General features: G+C 42.2%; 1 pseudogene; it reads left to right on the top strand.

The window, feature by feature from the left end:
- Nucleotides 1-22,026: 22,026 nt before the first annotated feature.
- LOC128043595 (40S ribosomal protein S20-like) lies at nt 22,027-22,381 on the top strand (annotated as a pseudogene).
- Nucleotides 22,382-24,677: the final 2,296 nt, after the last annotated feature.

The raw sequence follows: 24,677 nt of genomic DNA, 5'->3' as shown, positions 1-24,677 counted from the left end.
AATTTTTTCCTGCCTGATTGATCTGACTAGGAATCGCATAATATATGGGGTATGGGAATAATATGTCGAATAGTAATGGTGAGAGTAGGCATCTTTGCTCTGTTCCTGATCTTAGGAGAAAAGTTTTCAGATATTCACAGCTGAATATGATGTTTGCTATAGGCTTTTTAAACACAGTTTTTAAAATCGTGTTGAGATACATGCATGTGTGCTCGGTTGCATCTCACTCTTTTCACGCCATAGGCTTATAAGCTCCTCTGTTCGTAGGATTTTCCAGGCAAGAATACTGGAGTGGGTTGCCATTTCCTTCTCCTGGGTGTATCTAACGGTTTCTGATGAAGAAAACACTCCACTTCCCCTCAAGTCTACTTGTTTCTTTTTTTCTTTAATATTAATTTATTTAGTTTTTTTTCAGCTGTGCTGGGTCTTTGTTGCTGCACGGGCTTTCCTCTAGTTGCAGTATGAGGGTTTCTCATTACACTGGCTTCTCTTGTTGCAGAGCACAGGTTCCAAGATACCAGGGCTTCAATAGTCGCGGCTCCCAGGCTCTAGAGAACAGACTCAATAGTTGTGGCACGTAGGCTTAGCTGTTCCACGTTACGTGGGATCTTCCTGGATCAGGGATCAAACCTGAGTCTCCTGCATTGGCAGGAAGATTCTTTACGACTCAGCCACCAGGGAAGCCCCAATCTTCCTTGTTTCTTTATCTAGTTCTCTGATGTACTAGATTGTTTCCACCTTTGAAATTTATTTGAATATTATAATAGAATATCTGCTTAATGGTTGCATTTATTACTCAGCAGGCCAGGTTTTTGGTGGCATTATGGACTTTTTTAAAAATAGGTTTTAGGTTTTAGAGCAGTTTTAGGTTCATCAGAAAAACAGAGCAGAAGATGCAGAGGCTTCCCATATGCTCTTTCCTCCCCACCACACATAGCCTCCCACATTGTCAACAGCTCTCACCAGAGCAGTACCTTTGCTACCACTGTTGAACCTGCTCTGACATGTCATTACCACTCAAAGTCTGTAGTTTACATGAGGATTCACTGCTGGTGTTGTGCAGTTTATGGGTTTGGACAAATGCATAATGACATGCATTTACTATTACCGTGTCATACAGAACATTTTCACTGCCCTAAAAATCCTCCTTCTTCCGAGGATTCATTCTTCCCTTCTGCCTAAGCCCTGGCAACCACTTATCCTTTTACTGTCTCCATTACTGGTTTTTCACTGTAACCCTCCAAACTTTTCACTTTAAAAAAGTTTTATCACAAAAGTAGAAAGACTAGTAGAGCAAACCCCACCAACTATCTCATCACTTTGAAAACCACCAAATTTTACATAATTATCTACTTCATCTTCCTCTTAGGTAGGTTTTACAATTCTACTGTTTTTTTGGCAAACGTTGTGACTCCTTGCCTTTTACAGTTTTAATTAATTAATTAATTAATTTCTATTTTGGCTGCATTGGGTCTTTGTTGTGGTTCATGGGCTTAGCTGCCCTGTAGCCTGTGGTATCTTAATTCCCAACTTGTATCCTCTGCAATGGAAGGTGGATTCTTAAGTACTGTACCACCAGGGGAGTCCCCAGGTACATTTTATAGATAGTGAAATTGAGGATCAGAGAGGCTAGGGAACTGCCCAAATTGATGCAGCTAATTCATAGTCCAGTCCCGTTCAAACCCAGTTCTCTTTCCAAAAAGTATTTTTAGGATGGGACTCTTCAATTCGATTTCTGCCAGCTCGGCTTGCATATCTCTTTTGAAGACCACCCCAGCGTATACATTTTCAAAAACTTTTGAAATGTATTTTCAGGAATCATCTAAAGAAAGAAAAATTTACCATTAAATTCAAAGATAGATTTACAATAGCTGTATGTTTTGTAAATGTGTATATATTTTTAGGCATTTTATTCTATAAAAAATTCAAAACTATCAAGATATACCTGTGATCCCTTGGGCATACAATTGTAGGTTGCCCTTGCCAAGGACTGTACAAGGTCCTTTCCAGCTTGCATTTCCAACTTGAAAATACTCCTATACGAATTTCCTTATACATCTCACTATATTCACAGAGCCCAAATATTTTAAAATAAAATCTATGCTAACTCTTATTGTCTATCATTCGTCATCATCCATCTTCAGAACTACTCATCACTCCCTACTTTTCATAAAGTCTCTGACCCCTCCTGTAGCAATCCCAGGCCACACTCACATGCCAACCCTGGCAAGTTGGCTTTTCTTCACAGAGTGTATAGTCTGGGATGCCATTTAGCAAAACTTATGAAGTTCTTACAGCTTCCTTTCATTATCACTATAATTTTAGCAAACTGAGCACTAAAGGTACACGGGCCTTTTAAGACCAGTTTTGAACTCTCTGTGATCTGTTGATGGATGGTAAAGAGGTGTCTCTTTCAAAGGCAGATCACTAAAAGTTATTTGGAAACATAGAACATTGCGCATAATATTGGAGAGCGCTTGCTTCATATTAATGCTCAAAATTCCCTCATTCTTCAGCACAAATATGACGTAGAGTCAGCTCCCGCTCTGTACTTTCAGAACAATGTGCTCAGAACATTTATCATATTGCATTGAAATACTTGTTTGCATAATAACTTGCTCCCAGAAGAGAATTCCTCTAGGATAGCATCTGGTCATTTTTGTGCTTCTGTGACCCAAGTTTTTCACAGGGCCTGGCTCACAACGGTGTTTTCCAACCTTGACTCCATATCAGAATGTCTTCAGAGTTACGAATGTAGAGCTCTCTAAAGCTCCCTGCATACCTCTCGAGTCAGAATCTTGAGACAGTGTGAGACAGTATGGTTCTGCATGGTTTGGCATGGTGGAGGGATAAAAAACAGGGATGTGGGCAGTCATGGATCTGAATCTTCCAGGACATCTGCCCAACCACTTCCGGTCATCCATCGTTGGCTCCTTGCCTCTCATTTAATTGAAGTATGGACACCCTTTCTCATCCTTAAACAATTGATGCTGCTACAAAACTCTATCCATTTTCTGCAAAAGTAAGAACTTTGGAAGAATATGCATGAGTTGCTAGCCTCTTTGAGTCATAACTTGGGAACTGAGACTCATTGACTTTGAGATATTCAATATTAGAACACCATCCAACCTTTGCATGGAGAACCACACCCAGAAGAAAAGTGCTTCTTTAACCCATATTATATTAGCACCAAACAGAACAAATGTATTAGATTCTCTTTAGAATTATGTGAGGGAAATCCCAAAATGTTGAATCCAAATTAGGATAGTACATGGGGAAATTAATTGTGCCAATATGATACCCAATATTATGAATTTCAATTCTGCAAAACGTTACTGATAATCTTTTTGTTTTGTATGCTATTGTTATTGTTTTAGTTCAGTAAATATTTTAAAAAATCATTGTAAGATTTTTTAGTTTCACAGGCATCCAATAATCCTGATTTTCCCATTAAATTTTTATTTTGCTGGTGATGTTTTCAGGAATATAGCTCTTTCTCAGTCTCCTTTGCTGGATCCCTCACTAATAAACCTCAAAATGTAGGGATTTCTATGGGCTTTCAGTCACTCCTTCCTTACGAACAAATGTTCAATTAATTATAAATATACTATAAAGAAAACATTAAACTTAGACTCTAGCAGGGAAGAGAAGAGTAGACAAATGACAATAAGGCTGTGAAATTGAACACAGGTAAGGTAACATGGAAGCAGGTGAGACTGTTCTCTGTAAGTGAATCAGCAACATCTCCGAGCAAGAACAACTGAGACCTGAAGGATGAGTGGCAGCCAGCCACGCAAAGATCTGAAGGACAACTGGTCCCGCCAGAGGAAACAGCAAGTGTAGAGTCCTGAAGTTAATAAAGGGTTTGGTGTAATTGAGGGACAGAGGGGAAGACAAGCTAGAAAAATAATGCACTTTTTGTTATGGTTGCATTGTTTTTTGAATACTGAACTTAAAACCTTTTATTTGGACAAGAATCTGTGTATCTATGAGGATATATATATAGAGAGAGATACATAGATTTTATATAAAATCAAAGGAGATAATTTAAGCAGTTTTATATGCTCACCTTTTCAGTAATGAAAGTTTTAAATATTAAAATTTCATGTTTCTGAGAGAGCAGTGATGACTAACCAATACTTGAATCGTTACCAAAACAGTGCTATATCCCATTGGTACAAGCCATTGTAGAATACATACTGGCCGCAATCTTTTCTCAAGGACACACAGAAATATATCCAACAAGTACCACCCAATTAAAGAGGAAGATTCTCTTTTCTCTGTAAGTTGTGCAATCCTGCATAGGAGGATTCTTGAAATTTAGTCTTGACTTAATTTTTAAAATTGAAATACAGTTGACTCACAGTGTTGTGTTAAGGACACAATGTTGTTGTTAAGAGGGGCACAAGAGCCACCTGCATTGTGGCCTCAGCATCTCACTGCTTATGAGGAGGTATGCCCAGAGCATCCTAAGGGGTGGAATGCTGAGACCACGGTGCAGGTGGATGTTGTGTCCCAGCAACAGGGAAATTGCTGAAGGAGTCTGCAGGAGGGACAGCCACAATCTGATTTCCACTCTAAGACAATCACTCTGGCAATTTGTAGGGGATGGATTGGAGGATGGCAAGAATGGAAGCAAGATCAGTTGAAAGCAAGGAGACTGATGGTTTGGATAGAGTGGAGGTTGTAAGGATGGGGATAAATGGGCCAAATTTAAGATATAATTTAGAGATTATATAATGAACAATGATTCATGATGGATTTGGATTTTGGAAATGGTACAGGAAAAAGGAGATGTCCAGGATTACTCATAGCTTTTTGGCTATGCATGAGTGTGCTGCCATTTCTGAGATAAGGAAGACTGGAGGAAGGCGCTAGCTCAGTTCTCATGGAGCACCAGAAGTTTTTTCCCCTTAATAATTAAATAGCTCATTTTATTTTGAAGTGCATATAGAATATTGTTTTTTGGATAGCTTTATTGAGGCATAATTCACATACCATGCAATCCACCCCTTGAAAGTATATAATTCAATGGTTTTTCTTAACAATACATCCACAGACTTGTGCAACTACACCACAATCATTTTAGGATATTCTCTTTCCTCCGTAGGAAAACCTGTTCCCTGTAGCAGTCACTCCCTCCTAGTTCTTCACATCAGAACCTCCTCTCCCACCCCAAACACTGTGCATGCATGCTTAGTCATGTTCGACTCTTTGCGACACCATGGACTCTAGCCTGGCAGGCTCCTCTGTGCATAGGATTCTCCAGGTAAGGATACTGGAGTGGGTTGCCATTTCCTCCTTTAGACGATCTTCCCAACACAGGGATCAAACCCACATCTCCTGTGTCTCCTGCAATGGCAGACAGAATCTTTACCACTGATTCTTTACCAACTTGGCAACCACTAATGTAGTTTCTGTCTCTATAGATTATATGCATCTGGGACATTTGGTGTAAGTAGAGTAATTTAATATGTAGCCTTTGTGTCTGACTTTTTTCACTTAGGATAATGTTTTCAAGGTTCATTCATGTTGTAAAGTGTACCAGTATTTCACTCCTTTTTATTGTTGACTAAGATTCTACTGTATCAATATACTATATTGTATTTAACCACTCATCAACTGTTGGGCACTTGGATCATTTCTACTTTTTGATGACTATGAGTAATTCTGCTATAAATATTTGCATACAAGTTTTGCGTGGGTATCCCTGAGTTTTGTTTAAATTTATGAAATCTGCAGTGTTCCCAGACTGCAGAGAAGTCCAGTTGCTGCCATGGTCTGTGCTTTCTTCCTCTAGCCTTTTGACCTTCATCACTGTACTAAGGAGACTCCATTCCCCAGTAAACCAACCAACCTGATTCTTCACAACCGCCACCTCTCAGGACTCTTTCTATTCTTTATCCTGGCTTCTAAAGTTGGGGGGAAGTAGTATCTTACAGTGAGTCAGCTGGTGAGCGTTCCATGTAGGAGATGGCTCATGTTTTTGTTACTTTCACGGGTGACATCCTGGAGGAAGGTGTGCAGCCCGATGAGTATCCTGAGAGTCAGGATAAGTCAGTGAGGCAGTCCTGGGTCGAGTCCCAGCAAAGTGCTCAACTTTCTGATCCTCTTCTCTAAATGGCACCATCCAGATATATTTAGCTCACTGAGCGGTTCTTAGGAGTAAATAAGATTAATGCTGAGCACCATCCTGGCACAGAGGAACTACTCAATAACTGATTTTATTATTATTACATTTTTATTGAAGTATAGTTGCTTTACAATGTTGTGTTAGTTTCTGCTGTACAGCAAAGTGTATCAGCTATACGTATGCATATATCCAGGGCTTCCCAGGTGGCTCAGTGGGAAAGAATGTGCCTGCCAATTCAGGAGATTAGGGTTTGATCCCTGAGTTGGGAAGATCTGCTGGAGAAGGAAATGGTATCCCACTCCAATGTGCTTGCCTGGAAAATCCCCTGGACAGAGGAGACTGGCAGGCTACAGTTCACAGGGTCTCGAAGAGTCAGACATGACTTGGCGACTAAACAGCAACAACAGCATACATGTATCTCCTTCCTCTTGGGCCTCCCTCCCACCCCATCCCATCCCACCCTACCCTCCACCCCACCCTTCTGGGTCACCACAGAGCACCGAGGTGAGCTTTCTGTGTGACACAGCAGGTTCCCATGATGATTTTACACATGGAAGCATGGATATATTGATCTCAATCTCCTAATTCATCGCACCCGCCTCTTCCCTCCTCGTGTGCCCACACATCCGTTTTCTACATCTGTGTCTCTATTCCTGCCCTGCAAATGCCTTCATCTGTACCATCTCTCTGCTGCTGCTGCTGCGTTGCTTCAGTTGTGTCCGACTCTGTGCGACCCCATAGACGGTAGCCCACCAGGCTCCCCCATCCCTGGGATTCTCCAGGCAAGAGTACTGGAGTGGGGTGCGTACCATCTCTCTAGTTTCCATATACATGCATTAATATACGACATTTGTTTTTCTTTGTGGCTTTACTTCACTCTCTATGACAGACTACAGGTCCATTTGCATCTCTACGAATGACCCAGTTTTGTTCCTTTTTAATCGCTAGGTAATATTTCTTTGTTTATATGTACAACATCTTCTTAACCCATTCATCTATTGATGAGCATATAGGTTGCTTCCATGTCCTGGCTATTGTAGATAGTGCTATAATTTTATTATTCTTATGCAGTCACCTCTTTGTGGACTACTGGTAATATAATATGAATTTTTCCTCTGTTCTGTCTGGCTATTACCAAATCTGCTTAATATCACTTTCCCGATCAATAATGAAAGGATAGTAATACATATCTCATAGGTTATTATAAAGATGAAATAAGAATGGTAAAGGACTGGGCATAAAATATGGCTTTCAATAAATGACCTTTTTTTTTTTGTAAACTTGTAGATACATGTTTTAAGCACCCTCTATGAACTGTTGTTCTAGTCCTGGAAATACAGCAGTGGGTGGAATCAAGTCCATATCCATGTGGACTCTACATCATCATCACTATTACTATTACTGCAAATCTGGTCTGGGTTGCTGTGTACAAAGGGAAAGGAGAGTGAGGTATGTCTCAGGCAATGGACCATATTTCTACTTTACCTGGAAAAGTGGGCTCGTGGCTTTTCATCTTTTCTGCTTCACAGGAGCAAACAAAAACCTCTGAAGACCTCGAGCTGCTATGATCAGAGCCTGTGGCCTCTCCCTGGGCTTTCCCCACTGTCCTGGTATGGGTCCTCTGGAGTCCAGGCTGCCTGCTCACAGACAACAGGGTTGAGCTCTGCTCTGTTTGTGAGGTTTTCCAGATCGCCTGTGAATCTGGAAATTGTTATTGATGTTCTCAACTGTTTACTAATGTGGCAGTGACTGTGATTAGTGCTCTAATATTTTTTCAAAGCCCATTTGCTCTGTAACTGCAGCTCTTAAGTGCTCAGGTGGATTCCCTGAGTGGCAGTTGCTAATGGACACTGGAGTGTCACCAGACGATGGCAGCAGAGACACACTGCAGGTCCCTCCAAAGGGATCCGGACCTCTTAGGCAGGGTTCTTAGCCTGCCCCGAAACAAAAACTGAATTTCTTGTTGCTCTTGTTGTCCTTTTTTTTCCCCCATGTAAGCATCACAGATAATCCCACAAACAGGACCTTGTAAAGGATCCATTTGGAAAAGTGAACAAGATTACTTGTGGACAGGATCTTCCGCTCCCTTCATAGCTGCTCTGTAAATTGTTGCTGGTGGACCTATGGGAGTAGGCTAAACGTGATTAACGAGAAACAAAGAGATGTTTCTTATCTCACTGGGGTTTTTCACTTTTAAGCACATTCAAAGGTTTATTAACAATGGAGACCATTATATGTTCTGTGACTCACAGGGTTTCCCAGATAGCTCAGATGGTAATGAATCTCCCAGGGGACCTGGGTTTGATCCCTGGGTTGGGCAGATCCCTTGAAGAAGGGAATGGCAACCCACTCCAGTATTCCTGCCTGGAGAATTCCATGGACAGAGAAGCCTGGTGGGCTACAGCCCGTGGGGTTGCAAAGAGTTGGACACGACTGAAGCAACTAACGCACACGTATATACATACACACGTGACTCACAAGAGGATAGATGTGAAAGCTGATTTTGATTACAGGTATTGAGATTCTTGCCCAGGATGGATGGTTTTTGTCATCTCTACAAGGGTTATTGGAGCAGAGCCCTCCGGCTCTTGCAGGAAAGAACACCCTCTCTAGTCCCTACAGCTTCTCTTCCTTGAGAAAATGTCTGTTTATGTCACACAATTTGCTGCCTGTCCCTGGATGCCTTGTGTGGATTTCCTAGACAGTTTGATGAGAGAGAGGGGCGTCTGCAGGCGTTTTAAAATCCATGGCACAGGGATATTTTCCAGCTTCAGCTCCACCGTAAGCCAAAAAGAGGTCTTAAAAGCAGAACAATAACATACACTGCAATGTGAGGTAGAATGTTGGGGGTGCAAAAGGGGTGCCTTGGAGAACACATGGTTCTGCTGCAGTAAAGCAGTGCTCAGGGTAAAATAAAAATGTGGAACTTACTCAAAATTATTAAGAAATTCAAGATGGCAGCAGGGTGCATGTGTGTTCAGTTGAGCTTTAGCTGTGTCTGATTCTTTGCCACCCCATGGACTGCAGCCCATCAGGCCCATTTGTCTGTGGGATTTTCCAGGCAAGAATTTTGGAGTGGTTTGCCATTTCCTGCTCCAGGGGTTTTTCCTGACCCAGGGATCGACCCCACATCACTTATGTCTCCTGTGTTGGCAGGTGGGTTCTTTACCTCTAGTGCCACCTGGGAGGCCGTGGCAGCAGCATTGGATTCGAACAAGTATAGTGGCTCTTCTGAGTGTGCGGGCCTGTGCATCTTCACATGGGTGAAGTATGTGTGTGTGTGTGTGTGAGAGAGAGAGAGAGGAAGTGGGGGAGAAGTTTTTAAAAATTCTATTTCCACTGCTTAGTCTTTTTAAGGCAGAATTCTAAACCTCATCACTATTGACGTGTGGACTGGATCATTCTTGATTGTGGGGGCCGCCCTGGACCTTAAAGGGTGTTTAGCTGCATCCTCTTTGTTGTCTATCCTCTAAATGCCAGAAGCACCTCCTGTCCCCCTGTTTTGACAATCCAAAATATCTTGAGACATTGCCAAGTGTTTCTTTTGGGGAGGCAAGATTACCCTCATTGAGAATTACTTATCTTAAAAGATCAGGTTTTACAACTCACCCAAAGAGAGCTTAATGGCTTGTCTTTCTTCTTTTTTCTGGTTTTTCCTTTCATTTCATTTCTTCCTATCTAAACATGAAGGAAGCTATGAACTGTGCTTTTTGGCTTTTTGCTGGTGGGTGCAGAATACTAAACTTTCACACCAGGCTAATCCGGCGTGGAGACTCCTGCAGAGCTGAAGGCACACCCTGGTTCTGTAGATGTGCGATTTGTCCTGGTCGCTTTGGGTGGATATACATTTCAGAATCTGTCCTCAGAATCCTGAAAATGTACCCTTTAATCTTCGACTCAGAAAACCCCTTGACCCTGGGAGGAGACACCAAAGGCCTTCTCTGTGACAGGCAGGGAGAGGGCTGTTTGGATTGCTAATTTGTTTTCACTCCCTGGTCTGTTTTCCCTTCATGATCCCTTTCCACTTTAGACCTTGGGTATGAATAATTCCGTATAGCCTGAGGGGAGAAGCAGGAGGCAGGCTAGTAGTGTTATTTGTACTGTAACGAAATAGAAAGTTTAAAAGTCCTGTGAAGCCTGAGACCTTGGAAAGGGAGGGAGGTCTAGGATGTACTCTAAAACTGACTCATAAAACATGACAAACTCTGGAAGCCTCTTGGAGGTCAGTGGAATATATTGCCCGCTTACTTTAGGAGGGGATCCCCAACCAGAACTGGCCCCCACCAACCAAATGCGGAGTTTCAATGCAGAGTGTCCCGGTCACTCACAGGCCCTGTGAGATAGCTTTCTTAACCCTGTTTTTCACAAACTGTCATCCTGAAAGGCAAGCTAAGCAGTGACATTTTTTGGATTGTTAGTCACTTCAGTTACTCAATCGTGTCCGACTCTTTACGACCCCATGGATTGCAGCATGCCAGGCTTCACTGTTCATCACCAACTCCTGGTGTTTGTTGAAACTCATGGCCATTGAGTTGGTGATGTCATTCAACCGTCTCATTCTCTGTCGTCCCCTTCTCCTTCTGCCTTCAATCTTTCCCAGCATCAGAGTCCTTTCCAATGAGTCAGTTCTTCATATCGGATGGCCAAAGTATTGGAGTTTCAGCTTCAGCATCAGTCCTTCCAATGAATATTCAGGACTGATGTTCTTTAGGATGGACTGGTTGGATCTGCTTGCCGTCCAAGGAACTCTCAAGAGTTTTCTCCAATACCACAGTTGAAAAGCATCAATTCTTTGGAGCTCAGCTTTCTTTACAGTCCAACTTTCACATCCATACATGACTACTGGTAAAATCATAGCTTTGACTAGATGGATCTTTGTTGACAAAGTAATGTCTCTGCTTTTGAATATGCTATCTAGGTTGGTCATAGTTTTTCTCCCAAGAAGCAAGCATCTTTTAATTTCATGGCTGCAGTCACCATCTGCAGTGATTTTGGAGCCCCAAAAAATAGTCTGTCACTGTTTTCACTGTTTCCCCATCTATTTGCCATGAAGTGATGGGACCAGATGCCATGATCTTAGTTTTCTGAATGTTGAGTTTTAAACCAACTTTTTCACTCTCCTTTTTCACTTTCATCAAGAGGCTCTTTAGTTCTTCTTTGATCTCTGCCATAAGTGTGGGGTCATCTGCATATCTGAGGTTATTGATATTTCTGTCAGCAATCTTGATTCCAGCTTGTGCTTCATCCAGCATGGCATTTCACATGATTTACTCTGCATATAAGTTAAATAAGTAGGGTGACAATATACAGCACTGATGTACTCCTTTCCCAATTTGGAACCAGTCTGATGTTCCATGTTCAGTTCTAACTGTTGCTTCTTGACCTGCATATAGATCTCACAGGAGGCTAGTCAGGTGGTCTGGTATTCCATCTCTTTAAGAATTTTCCACAGTTTGTTGTGATCCACGCAGTCAATAGTAGTCAGTAAAGCAGAAGTAGTCAATAAAGTAGAAGTAGATATTTTTCTGGAACTCTCTTGCTCTTTCAATGATCCAAAGGATGTTGGCAATTTGATCTCTGCTTCCTACGTTTTTTCTAAATCCAGCTTGAACATCTGGAAGTTCACAGTCCACATACTGCTGAAGCCTGGCTTGGAGGATTTTGAGCATTGTGAGAAGAGTGCAATTGTGTGGTAGTTTGAACATTCTTTGGCATTGCCTTTCTTTGAGATTGCAATGAAAACTGACCTTTTCCAGTCCTGTGGCCACTGCTGAGTTTTCCAAATTTGCTGGCATTTTGAGTGCAATACTTTAAAAACATCATCTTTTAGGATTTGAAATAGCTCAACTGGAATTCCATCACCTCCCCTACCTTTGTTCGTAGTGATGCTTCAAAGGTCAAAGGCTAACAGAGTTTTGACAAGAAAATGCACTGATCATAGCAAAAACCCTCTTCCAACAATACTAGAGAAGACTCTACACATGGACATCACCAGATAGTCAATACCGAAATTGGATTGATTATATTCTTTGCAGCCAAAGATGGAGAAGCTCTTTTGTCAGCAAAAACAAGACCAGGAGCTGACTGTGGCTCAGATCATGAACTCCTTATTGCCAATGGACTTAAATTGAAGAAAGTGGGGAAAACCACTAGACCATTCAGGTATGACCTAAATCAAATCCCTTACAATTTTACAGTGGAAGTGACAAATAGATTCAAGGGGTTAGATCTGATAGACAGAGTGCCTGAAGAACTATGGATGGAAGTTCGTGACATTGTACAGGAGGTAGTGACCAAGACCATCCCCAGGAAAAACAAATGCAAAAAGACAAAATGGTTGTCCGAGGAGTCCTTACAAATAGCTGAGAAGAGAAGCAAAAGGCAAAGGAGAAAAGTAAAGCTATACCCATTTGAATGCAGAGTTCCAAAGAATAGCGAGGAGAGATAAGAAAGACTTCCTCAGTGATCAATGCAAAGAAATAGAGGAAAACAAAAGAATGGGAAAGACTAGAGATCTCCTCAAGAAAATTAGAGATACCAAGGGAACATTTCATACACAGATGGGCACAATAAAAGGACTGTTAGTAGTAACTTGATAATTAGCCATCAGAAGTACCTGATCTCTACTGTCCTGTGTTCAGATTGGTTCTGGTCTGAGATTGTCTGTCTTCTCATGTTAGTCACTCAGTCGTGTTTGACTCTTTGTAACTCTATGAGCTGTAACTCAGCAGCCTTTCTAGGCAAGAATACTGGAGTGGGTTGCTGTTCCCTTCTCCAGGGGATCTTCCTGTCCTAGTGATTGAACCCAGGTCTCTTGCATTGTGGGCAGATTCTTTACCAGTCTGAGCCACAAGGGAAGCCTGAAATTGTTGGGTTTATTCAAATCTATGTCAAAGAAGTCAAGAACCTTAGGCTTGAATGCTCTGCTGAGCCTTTGGTTGAGTGATTTTGCCACAGGCTGGACATTTTCTTTAAGATAGAGACCCTAAAAATGTGCAGGTTTCTTAGTGGCTGCCTGTCTCTATTGTGTTAAGACTCTTAGTTCATGTGGAGGTGATTCTCTCAAAATTGGGACCCCTTTGAGATCTGTGAACTTCTAGCAGATAGGACAATCCTGCCATCTAGCACACACTCAGTGTTTCACAGAACTGGTTAACATCCATGAAAGAAACAGAATGAAAGCATAGAGTGAAGCCACAGAAACCTTCTTCATTAATGGGAAGACAAATTAGCAACATACTTTTCTTCTCCACTTTTTAAATTGTGGTATAGTTGAAAAGCAGAGACATTACTTTGCTGACTAAGGTCCGTCTAGTCAAGGCTATGGTTTTTCCTGTGGTCATGTATGGATGTGAGAGTTGGACTGTGAAGAAGGCTGAGCGCCCAAGAATTGATACTTTTGAACTGTGGTGTTGGAGAAGACTCTTGAGAGTCCCTTGGACTGCAAGGAGATCCAACCAGTCCATTCTGAAGGAGATCAACCCTGGGATTTCTTTGGAAGGAATGATGCTAAAGCTGAAACTCCAGTACTTTGGCCACCTGATGCGAAGAGTTGACTCATTGGAAAAGACTTTGATGCTGGGAGGGATTGGGGGCAGGAGGAGAAAGGGACGATCCAGGATGAGATGGCTGGAGGATGGCATCACTGACTCGACGGATGCGAGTCTGAGTGAACTCCGGGAGTTGGTGATGGACAGGGAGGCCTGGGGTGCTGCGATTCATGGGGTCACAAAGAGTCAGACACGACTGAGTGACTGAACTGAACTGAACTGAGGGGATGAAAGGGGGCTTCCCAGGTGGCACAGTGGTAAAGAATCTGCTTGCCAATGCAGGAGACGCAAGAGATGCAGGTTTGATCCCTGGTTGGGGAAGATCCCTTGGAGTAGGAAATCGCAACCCACTCCAGTATCCTTGCCTGGACAATTCCATGGACAGAGGAGCCTGGCAGGCTACAGTCCATTGGGTCACAAAGAGTCAGACATGACTGTGGCTGAGCACACACAGAAGAGGAAGAAATGTCATTAGAACCATTCTTAATGTAATTTTGAGGGTGGGAAGTACTTGGACATGTGGAGGAAGCACCATCTAAGGTAAAAGGAGCATTCTGGGAGGAGGACAGTAAAATTCTTGAAGTAATGGTTTTCAGAGGCCATGTATTTTTCCTTTTTATCAGAGCATCCTCACAAAGATAAGAAGAAAAAAAAATTAAAACATCTGAAAAGTCTGTTCTGACCAGTTTTTGTTGATCTTGTAGCTCAGACCAAAAGAGGCCATCTGAAGTTGAGTGGTAAAAATAGGAAAGAAATATATGCTTTTTAAAAGATGGAGATGTAGATATGGATGAGGGAAAGCAATGTGACTGAAGCAGGCTGGTATTTCTGAGTCATGGGATCACGCACCTCTAGTGGGGTTAAAAGGTGATCGTTGAGAATTTACCTGTTTATAAGGAATTTAGCACAGGCCATTGTTTTGAATCACAAAGCTCTGACTGCTTACTCGTTTCTCCTCTTTCTTCAAAAGGCAAACAGTGGAGAGCTTTTATTCTCTTCTTGCACTTGAATTTTTCAAAGTCCATTATGAATAATATAGTATCAATATTTCACTTAACTCCAGGTTGCAGAACGACAGAACTTGGACAAGTCAGTTGGAATAAAAGGAAAAAAAAGACACAAACCCTCTATTAAAAATCATTTAAACTCTTTTAACACAAAGTGTGGCTAAATTCTATCTGTGCAATGGAGATAGTTTAAAAGCCAGACATAATTTATGGCTATAACAAGTTTTCATTATTGTAGCTTCAATTCAGAATAACTAGGATTTTTGGGTTGGCTTGGAATCTTCCTCTGGCTGTTAATTTAAAATATGAAAATGAAACTGTAGGCTTGGATTCTTTTCTGAGTAAACATATGAAGAAAAATATGTCTGTGAAACTTGAGAGCATTTGGGGGGGGTTTGTTTTCTTACGTGAATAGTTAGGACAACAACAAAGTGAAACCAGAAATGGAGCACTACTTCTTACTGCACATCTCAAAAAGAAGTTGGCCCTGAAGCATTAACTTCAAAATAGTTTGTCAGTGAATTAATAGGACCCAACATCACCAATTCTCAGCTGAATTAAATAAATAACCCAGTCAAGCCCATGGTAGCTACACATGTCTAGTTTAGACCTCCCAAGTTACTCAGAGAGTGATTACCAAATCAGGGGAAAAGGGCAGAGTTTGACACATATAGTGATTTATAAGCCCCTGTTCCTGGAAATATCTGGCTAAAATCAATTCAGGTTTGATTTGCATCATGTTCTCTTTCATACTGCATGAGGGCTCAGGAATAGTCAGTAGACCAGGTGTGTAAAGACATAATTCACTTCATGTGCCGTGAGTGTTTCTCCTCCCATAGGTGCGTTTGGATGGCGCATAACAAGATTGAGGGGGGCATATGAGGTGGTCTCCTTTTCTTGATCAATGCCAGAAGCGCTGGTGAAGAAGCAACAGTGGGTGGTTAAAAGCATCTTAGCATGCTTAGATTGCTTGGTGCCCGGATAAAACGTGTTACCGTTTCTGAGACTTATGCATTTGGATTTACCATACCTACAGGGAAATTGGAAAGAAAGACTAGTGAGAAAGACAGAGACACTGAGAAACCTCTCAGTTCCTCAGTGGTCGCTCACTCACAGGTTACCTGGCCTTGACCAGGCCCTCAGCTGCTGTTGGTTCTCAAGTCAATTGCTCCTTGCAAGAGATTAAGGGCTGAACTGTTCCCCGGTGGGGTGGAAATATCAATTCTGGCTTTAACGGATAACACTTTAAGGCAGGAATATCCCTGGACGGCTGTTCTGGAAGAGCCAAAGTATCAATCCACTGCTACTATTCTTATTATTAAAAATTTATTTCCACTTGACAACAGTGGCTGCTGTAAACTTGCCTCTCCAGTCACCCCCGTGACGAGGAACAGAGCTACCCGAGGTCCTAGGATGTCTGCTGATGGCTGTCTTCTGGTGCCTCCTGGGTGGCTCAGGGGGTCCTGGTCTCCGGAATTCCCCCTTCTTTCCTGGGGTGTGAGGTTGATTTCCGAGAAGATGTTGTGTTAGGGGGACCCTGAGGGAGGATAGCAAAGTTATTCTGAGCCAGAAACGGAAGGTCTGGACTTGTCCTGGTGCCATAAACTTGCAGTTGAGTGTTGGGAATAGAGAGCTTGAAGATAGCTGAAATGATGGAGTGATACTGACTTGAGTCTTATTGACCTTAAGATGCCTTCTTCTATCTGCTATAAAGACAGGCTGGCCTGTGGCTGGTGGATGTTATTGCTCACATCCTGAGAGCTAGAACCTGTCAGACAGAAATGTGTTTCATGGAACAGTGAGATTGTCTCTAGAAACGTCTCTCAAGTATAGCTGATGATCATTGTTATGACCAAAGTGACATAAATGTGAACTAGTAAGACTGGCTTTTGTCTCTGGATTAAGTAAATTTTGCCTTCTTATAATAACACTTCATTGAAAACAGTGGAGCTCAAAACCAATGAGAGGCAACAGGAAATTCTCTTTCATCTTAGATTTGTGGCCGGCACACCTCAATTCAGAGTTGGCCCAAGCATGCCTTTCAAATTTTACAGCAACTCTTCACACTTAACTGCAAATGTTTAAATGACAGCCATTCTTAACACCAAATTGAAGATTAAAAAAAGTCATGTTAACTCAAGCTTTAAAAATTTTTTTTAAAACAATGCTTTTCGCTTAAAAAAAAACAACAACTTTAATGCCGGCACAAAGAAATATTTTAGGTCATCACATAAAGATGTAGAAGGAAAAAGTTTCCTTCCCATCCCAGGTCTCCAGTTCCTGATTCCTCTCTCCAAGGACAAGCACTGAGAGAATATTCTGGTATAAGCTCCAGAGACAGTCTTTTCAAGTCCAAATGTGTGCGTGTGTGTTCATGGGTTTACAGTTTTTTCAAATGCAGCTCTGTGTGTGTGTGTGTGGGTCCTACCTTCACAATCATTAGCACCTTATACACGTTGTTCTGCATATTCTTTTTTTGCACATCTTATCTTGGAGATCATTTCACATGATATTAAGCTGCCTCATTTTTTAAATGCTGCAATATTACAGCACACCTTTCTTTGTGAAAAGATATGAGTAAACCTGTGGAATTAGTTTTAAACGAGTAGAACTGCTAGGTCAAAGAATATATGCATTTTTATTTTAACATATATATTAATACATTTTTTCCCCTTGAAAACTTGTTAGTAATTTACACTCACACCAGCAAGGCACCGGGGTGTTTTGCCCTCTATATTCCTGCTAACACAGTTACCTCAAGTTTTTAACAGAACTAACAATTTCTTCTTTTCATCTCTCCTCCATCTGTGGAAAGTGGGGCTTCTATGGCTCGGGCAGTAAACAATCTGCCTGCAATACAGAAGACCCAGCTTCAATCCCTGGGTTGGAAAGATCCCCTGGAGGAGGAAATGACTACCCACTCCAGTATTCTTGCCTGGAGAATTCCATGGACAGAGGAGCCTGGTGGGCTACAGTCCATAGGGTCGCAGAGTCGGATGTGGCTGAGCAACTAACTCTTTCACTTTCATGTGTAATCTTAGCCAACTTGCAAAAAATTTTTTGTTTCCTAAATAATGTCACTCTTCTTCTGTTTTCTGATGTTATGGGAACTTTGGTATTTGGAGAACAAGTGTATTTGATTTTGTTTTGTAAAAGTGGTTTGAAATCTAGTTCTTATTTAATTCTGATTTGATTGCCTGCATGTCCTGTGCTCACTACTGGAAGCAAGAGGACCTAATTCTTACTTCGAGGTAGCTTGAATAGTTTAACAATTAAAAGGGAAACAAAAGACCTGAAAAAATATTTAGTAAGCTGCTTTAAATAATTTGTGGATAAGAGTGTATATCTGGATATATCGCCTCTTGGCACACAGATCAGCATATGCTTGTCTGGCTGAAATCTGGAAGGAATCAGAACATGGTAAAAATAAAGGAAAAGACCAGCAGTGAAGTGAAACTGTCTTTCTGGTGGGCAATTTTCAGGGAGTGAGCAGCAGGTAAGAATCGAACAATGTGGTTTTTTTAGGAATCTGACTGCAATAGAAAAGGAGATGAAGGAGTCAGTGGAAAGGAGGAAACATGAGCTACAGGGAAGACAGGTCCTGGAGGAGCCCGGCGAGGTTGAACTTCTAAGCATGGATGGAAAAGAGAGAGAACCCTTCCTACAGAGAAGAGAGTAAGTACCTCGTGATGCTGGTTGAAGTAGCTCAGAGCAGAGGGAAGAGGAGCTGAAGTTCTCTATTTAACACAGAGTGTGGGACTTGGAGAAGAGCTGGAAGTATGTCCTGGCTCAACCACTGCAAGGTCCGTTTCCCCCGCCTGCCTGGGTTCTCCTGCTTGTGCAATGGGGACATTCTGCTTATCTTAAAACTTTGGGGATCAAATGAGGGAGACATCCAACACAGCACCTGAAGCAGAATCCCTTGTAAATAAAGGTGGATTGAATCTAAAGCCTGAAGGTTTTAGGGACAGGATGCTCTCTAGGAATATAAACCACAGTAGCCAAAAGGGGGTGTGTGGGGGGAGTGAAAAAATGAGTGATATTGGGTGATATGAAGGATAGTTTACATTTTAAAAAGATTTTTTAATTGAAGTATAGTTGATTTGCAAAGTTAATTTCTGCTCTGCAGCAAAGTGACTCAGTTATACACATTCTTCTGTAAAATATTCTTTTCCATTATGATTTATCGCAGGAGATTGGATATAGTTCCCTGTGCTATACAGTAGGACCTTGTTGTATATCCATTCTGTATGCAAAAAATAGTTTGCATTTCCTGGCCCCAAACTCCCCGCCCATCCCTCTCCCACTTCCCCTCTTCCCTCCCTCTTAGTAACCACAAGCCTATTCTCTATGTCTGTGGGTCTGTTTTTGTTTCATAGATACTAGGTTAACCTGTGTCATGTTTTAGATTCATGTAAGTGCTATGTCATAAGGTATTTGTCTTTCTCTTTCTGGTTTGCTTCACTTAGTATGACAATCTCTAGCTGCATCCATGTTGCTGCATTATTTCATTCTTTTTAATGGCTGAGTAGTATTCCACTGTATCTATATAAAGACAGACTTGTTTTTTAAAAAAATTTATTTGGCTGTGCCAGATCTTAGTTGTAGCATGTGGGATCTAGTTTGCTAACCAGGGATTGAATCTGGGACCCCTGTACTGGGATCATGGGGTTTTAGCCACTGGACACCACTGGGGAACTTCCTGGACAGGTCACATTTTTGAAGCCAATTTCAAAAATCCAGTTTTAATTTATCTCAGCAATAAAGGAACAATTGAAGAAGAAATCCCATGCAGCTAAATGAAGAGTTATTAATAGTCAACCAGGACCATTAAAAAAAATGATCTGTTCTCCTGGCAATGGAGGAGGTTGAGGACAATTCTCTGCAGGACCTGACTGTATGCAGGACAGAGCTGCATCAGACAGGCAGTGATCAGTCATCAGGTGAAGCTCTCTGTTACACAGAGACGTGCTCCCCGTAGTGAGAATGGACACAGGACTCAAATCCTGTACACGAATCTCTTTTAGGAGAGAATGTAAGCTTGCACTCTTGGTCCATTTTCCATTTGTACCACCATCCTTTGAGATGTTATCAAACCATGAAGGTCCCTGTGTTATTAAATAAAATGCTGTGAAGGGCTGTGCCTGGGATATCAGTGTGTTGGTAAAGCTGCAACATATTTTGAATCATTTTTTAAATAAGCTCTGGTACAAGCCAGATTGTTTCAGTAAGAGAATTGCTGCTTTTGCATGTTGGGAGGCTCCGGTTTGGCAGATGGAGGCACAGGGACAAGCCAGGTGGAATTTAGGAGATGTTTCCTCTGTGTGTATCTTGCCTCTCATTCACGGTGATCAGTTATCAGGTGAAGCTCTCTGTTATACAGAGACATGCTCCCCATAGTGAGAATGGACACAGGACTCAAATCCTTTGATACTGAAGGGTTGTTGTAATCAGGTAGGAGACCCCCCTGGACCCCCCAAAGGCATCCGTAATGTCAGGTTTCATTGATTCATCGCATATAACCGTTCCTGCCAAGATATCATAACACCCCATGAGCATCACCTTCCTTATCTCACTTCGTATGGATCATGAGAAGGAGCAGAAGGAACAGAGATGAGACCCCTGTCTACTCTTGCAGGTTGCATCTAGGAAACACATTCCGCCCAGGATGAGGATACCAGGAATTTTTAAGTTGTAGGAACTCCCAAAGAAGGAAAAACTGAAGTTCCCTCACCGAAGTTTATGCTCATATCCGTCTTTCCAGATGGCCACAGCTCCAACCTGGCTGAAAATGTGAGAATGCAACCTTCTTCAGCCCTGCCTGCTACCTTCAAAAAAATGTCACGGCCGTTGATTGAGGGTAATGACGCCCAGCTGCAGTGTCTCCCTCATCACCAGCTCTTGTGGGGGAAATGGGACTATAAACCAGACCCCGCTTGAGGCAATGAGGGAAGAAAATGTCTGGGTCCTCGCCTGACACCTGGACCTCACCATGGTGCAGAGTGAAACTCATCAACTCAGGTGGCCAAGAAAAGCAGATGTTTAGCATGGTGAAGTGTAAAGTGTGGGGGAAGTGGCTTTATGGACCTTTGGCTGAGATGCTCGTATTTGAATGTTATACACAGGAAGTCATCAGGTAGTGGAATAATATAAACAGACCTTACTTCATGAAGTAATTTATTTTGGATTGGCAGCAGCAGCAATAGGCTCTGCCGCACAAAGGAAACGTAAGGATCTACTTTTTTATTCGAAAGATTTTTCAACCGGCAGGGGCTGCTTGTAGTGAAAAAGTAGGGGCACCATTTCCTTAATTTTAAACATTCCTTCGTCATTAGAGGGGATGATGTTGACTTGCGGCCATAGTGTTTCCCAAAGCGTTTGCAGTGGCATGATTTCTCCAGTCTCTACAACCACCAGTGAGATAAGTAGGAATTCCTATCTAAGGTCCCCATGGGGGCATACTGAGGCTTACACTGGTCAGAAAGTTTGCTCAGGGCCACAAAGCAAGTAAGGAGCGGAAAGGGAATTGAAATCAAGTCATCTCTGAATCCAGAATTCTTTTACACTCAGCTGGTATTTCTCCAAGTGTCGATGTAAAACTGAGTGGTCTATGAGATGATTTGAGACAGTATATGAATTAAAATGGAAACTTTTTAATAGGTTAAAATTTTTGTGTTAAAAAAGAATATAGCAGAATTGCATAGGAGTTAACTTAAACTCAGGTGAAACTCAAGTTCTAGAGCCCTTCTACCTGGACTCCAATCCCAATTCTACTAACTCCTGTGATTTCCTGCTCATCAGTCTAAGCCTCAAATTCCTCATCTGTAAAATGGGAATAATAGTAGCTTCTAACTCATAGGGTTGTTGTGAAGATTCAATAAGCTAATATTGATAAAGTATTTAGAGAGGGACCTGATATACAGTGAGAATTCTTCAAGTGTTAGTTAGGGAAATAATAAAAATAGTACATTAAACTCATGACTGCATGAATCTTTTAATTTGGAGAAGGTAAGGAAGAATTTATGTTTTAAAAGGGTAGATGATAATTTTGGAATACAATATTAATGGGTAAATAATAGAACAGATTCATGGGGTCACAAAGAGTCGGACACGACTGAGCAACTGAACTGAACTGAACTGAACAGAACAGATAGCAATCTGTATCTGGGGGTTCTGTATCCACAGATTCAACCAAATCAGATCAAAAGTATCTGGGAGCTCTTTGAGGAAAACATGGTTTCCGCTGCAGCGGAATGCTGGGCCACCCGCCCCTGCTCCTGACTCACCGCTGTTCGCTCTTGTGGAGGAACAAGTTGGTCAGGAAACCACAGCATTCATGGCCTTTAAAGACAAGAGCAAGACTCCCGTGAAGCCAGAGGTGGCCATTCACCAGATTAGATCACCATCACCAGCTGCAATGTGAGATCTCTGGAGAAGGTATGTGCTGACCTGATCAGAGGCGCAAAGGAAAGGAATCTCCAAGTGAAAGGACCTGTTCCCATGCCTACCAAGACTGAGAATAACTACAGGGAAAACTCCGTGTGGTGAAGGTTCTAAGACTTGGGATCGATTCCAGGTGAGGATCCACAAGTGTCTCATGGGCCTGCACAGTCCTGCTGAGATTGTCAAGCAGATCACTTCCATCAGTACTGAGCCAAGAGGAGGTGGAAGTCACAATTGCTGATGCCTAAATCAACCTTTTTAATAAGTTGAGAATCAGCCGTTAAAATAAAAAAAATATATATATACAATGCAAATGCTAAGTAAACAGTTGTAAGCACACAACAAATTTGAGTTTTACTTTGGGGAACTTGGAAAACATTCCAGAAAGTTCCCCAAAGTAAAACTCAAATTTGTTGTGTACTTGCAACTGTTTACTTAGCATTTGCATTGTGTTTATTACATGTTAAATAAATACAAATACAGTAAATACATTGTGTTTACTAAATGTGAAAGTCAAAGTGCTAGTCACTCAGTCATGTCTGACTCTTTTTGACCCCGTGGACTGACTGTAGCCCATCAGGCTCCTCTGTCCGTTGGATTCTTCAGATACTGGAGTTGGTTGCCATTCCCTTTTCCAGGGGATTTTCTTGACCCAGGGATGGAGCCTGGGTCTCCAGTGCTGCAGGCAAATTCTTTACCATCTAGGCCAAAGTGACCCATATATATAAATACCTGGGAAAAAATTCCAGAAAGTTGCCAAAAGCAAAACTTGAATTTGCTGTGTATTTGCAACTGTTTACATAGCATTTACATTGTATTTTCTAGAACTATTTAAATAACATTTATATTGTGTTAGGTATTATAAGTAATCTAGAGCTGATTTAAAGTGTAGTGGAGATTATATGCGAACACTATGCCATTTTATATACGAAACTTGAGCATCCATGGATTTTGGTACATGCCCAGGAGTCTAGAAACCAATCCTCTGTGGACACTGAAAGACAACTGTGTGACGAAAACGTGTGGCCCTTGTGAAGCACCAGTCTCTACCAGGAAGGACAGTGTGACAATAAAGAAGTTTGAGCCCAACAGGTGGGCTGCACAGGTGGGCTGCCTCTGGTTGACTTTCTGAAGGGAAAGATGGTGATGGAGACTCAGCCTGTATTAAGACACAGGCTAGTTTTCTACATCGTTTTGTCCTCTCACCTTTTCTAAATAGGTCATCTTCTCAGGCAATGTTCCTTAGACTCAGGGAGCAGGCATGAAAACTTGCTTCAATGAGAAATACATTTACTGTCACCAACCTGACCAGCGCAGGAAAGCTACAGTGGTTTCTCGCCCTGTTTGATTGAGTCAGAGGGTCAGAGGCAGGAAGATGGAAGCCAGGCCTGACACCGGGTGTCAAAGGCAAGGGACGTGGGGATGCTGGGGCCAGGGGAGGAATTATCAGTTCCAAACCCAGACACTGTGACTGCAAAAAGGAGACCGAAGGAATGCCTTCAAGTGAGTCACGCTGCTTCGGTTACTTAGTGAATACAGGGGTCACAGGTCTGTTGACTCGTCCATTCCTGTCCTCTGAGTGGCTGGAGAAAGAAATGGACCTGGTGTTTGTGTTGTGTCTCCTCTAGGGACAGGTTTACTGTGACGGACTTCTCCCTGGACTGAGGTTTTTGCTTTGCCCAAAGGACACCAGGGGGAGCATCTTGGGCTCCCTTACCCAAGTTTTCACTTCCTGCTCCTTAGTGAGCTGCTCCAACAACTCACCCGCCCAGAGGGACCCTCTCTTGAGACTTGTGCTCTCTGATAACATCCTGCCTCCAAGTCACTAAGAAACACAGTGTCCTGAAACCTCAGAGGGAGGGAAGCCCAGTAAGGCGCTTCTACCTTTCTCATCCTTGATGACAAAGGCACCTTATGCTCTGGTTCTGTGTCTCTTTGGACCAGCAGGACATTGGATGCTTCAGGCTCTCATGTGGTCTTTTTTATTTTTTCAAACTGCATACACACACACACACACACACACACACACACACACACGGCTGCACTGGCTCTTGGTTGTGACATGCAGGATCTTCGATCTTTGTTGTCACATGCAGGATCTTTAGCTGCGCCGTGTAAACTCTTAGTTGCGGGATGCGGGATCTACTTCCCTGACCAGGAATAGAAATTGGCCCCCCTGCATTGGGAGCGTGGAGTTGTAGCTACGGGATGACCAGGGAAGTCCCTCATGTGGTCATTTTAGAAATCTGGCACTCAGGAGAGGGCCTGAGAGTCAGATCATATTAGACCACCTGGTTTAGACAGGCTCATTTTCGTCTGGTTCCTCTGGGGTAACCAGAGTTGATCACAGTAGAAAGTTACGCTGATCAACTGAGGCAAAATGTTAGCTTACTGGAAGGATTACTGCTGTCTAAAAGAAGAAAAAAAATGGAATAATCATGTTTTGGAAAAGAGAGAATCTCAAGCAGGTACCCAAATCTACAGTAATAGAAGCATTTTTTTTTTTGAGAGCTTATTATGTTCCAGCCCTTATTAAGCCCCAGA

The sequence above is a fragment of the Budorcas taxicolor genome, chromosome 2 (assembly GCF_023091745.1).
Source record: "Budorcas taxicolor isolate Tak-1 chromosome 2, Takin1.1, whole genome shotgun sequence".
NCBI lineage: Eukaryota > Metazoa > Chordata > Mammalia > Artiodactyla > Bovidae > Budorcas > Budorcas taxicolor.
This window is presented reverse-complemented; position numbering and strand designations above follow the sequence as displayed.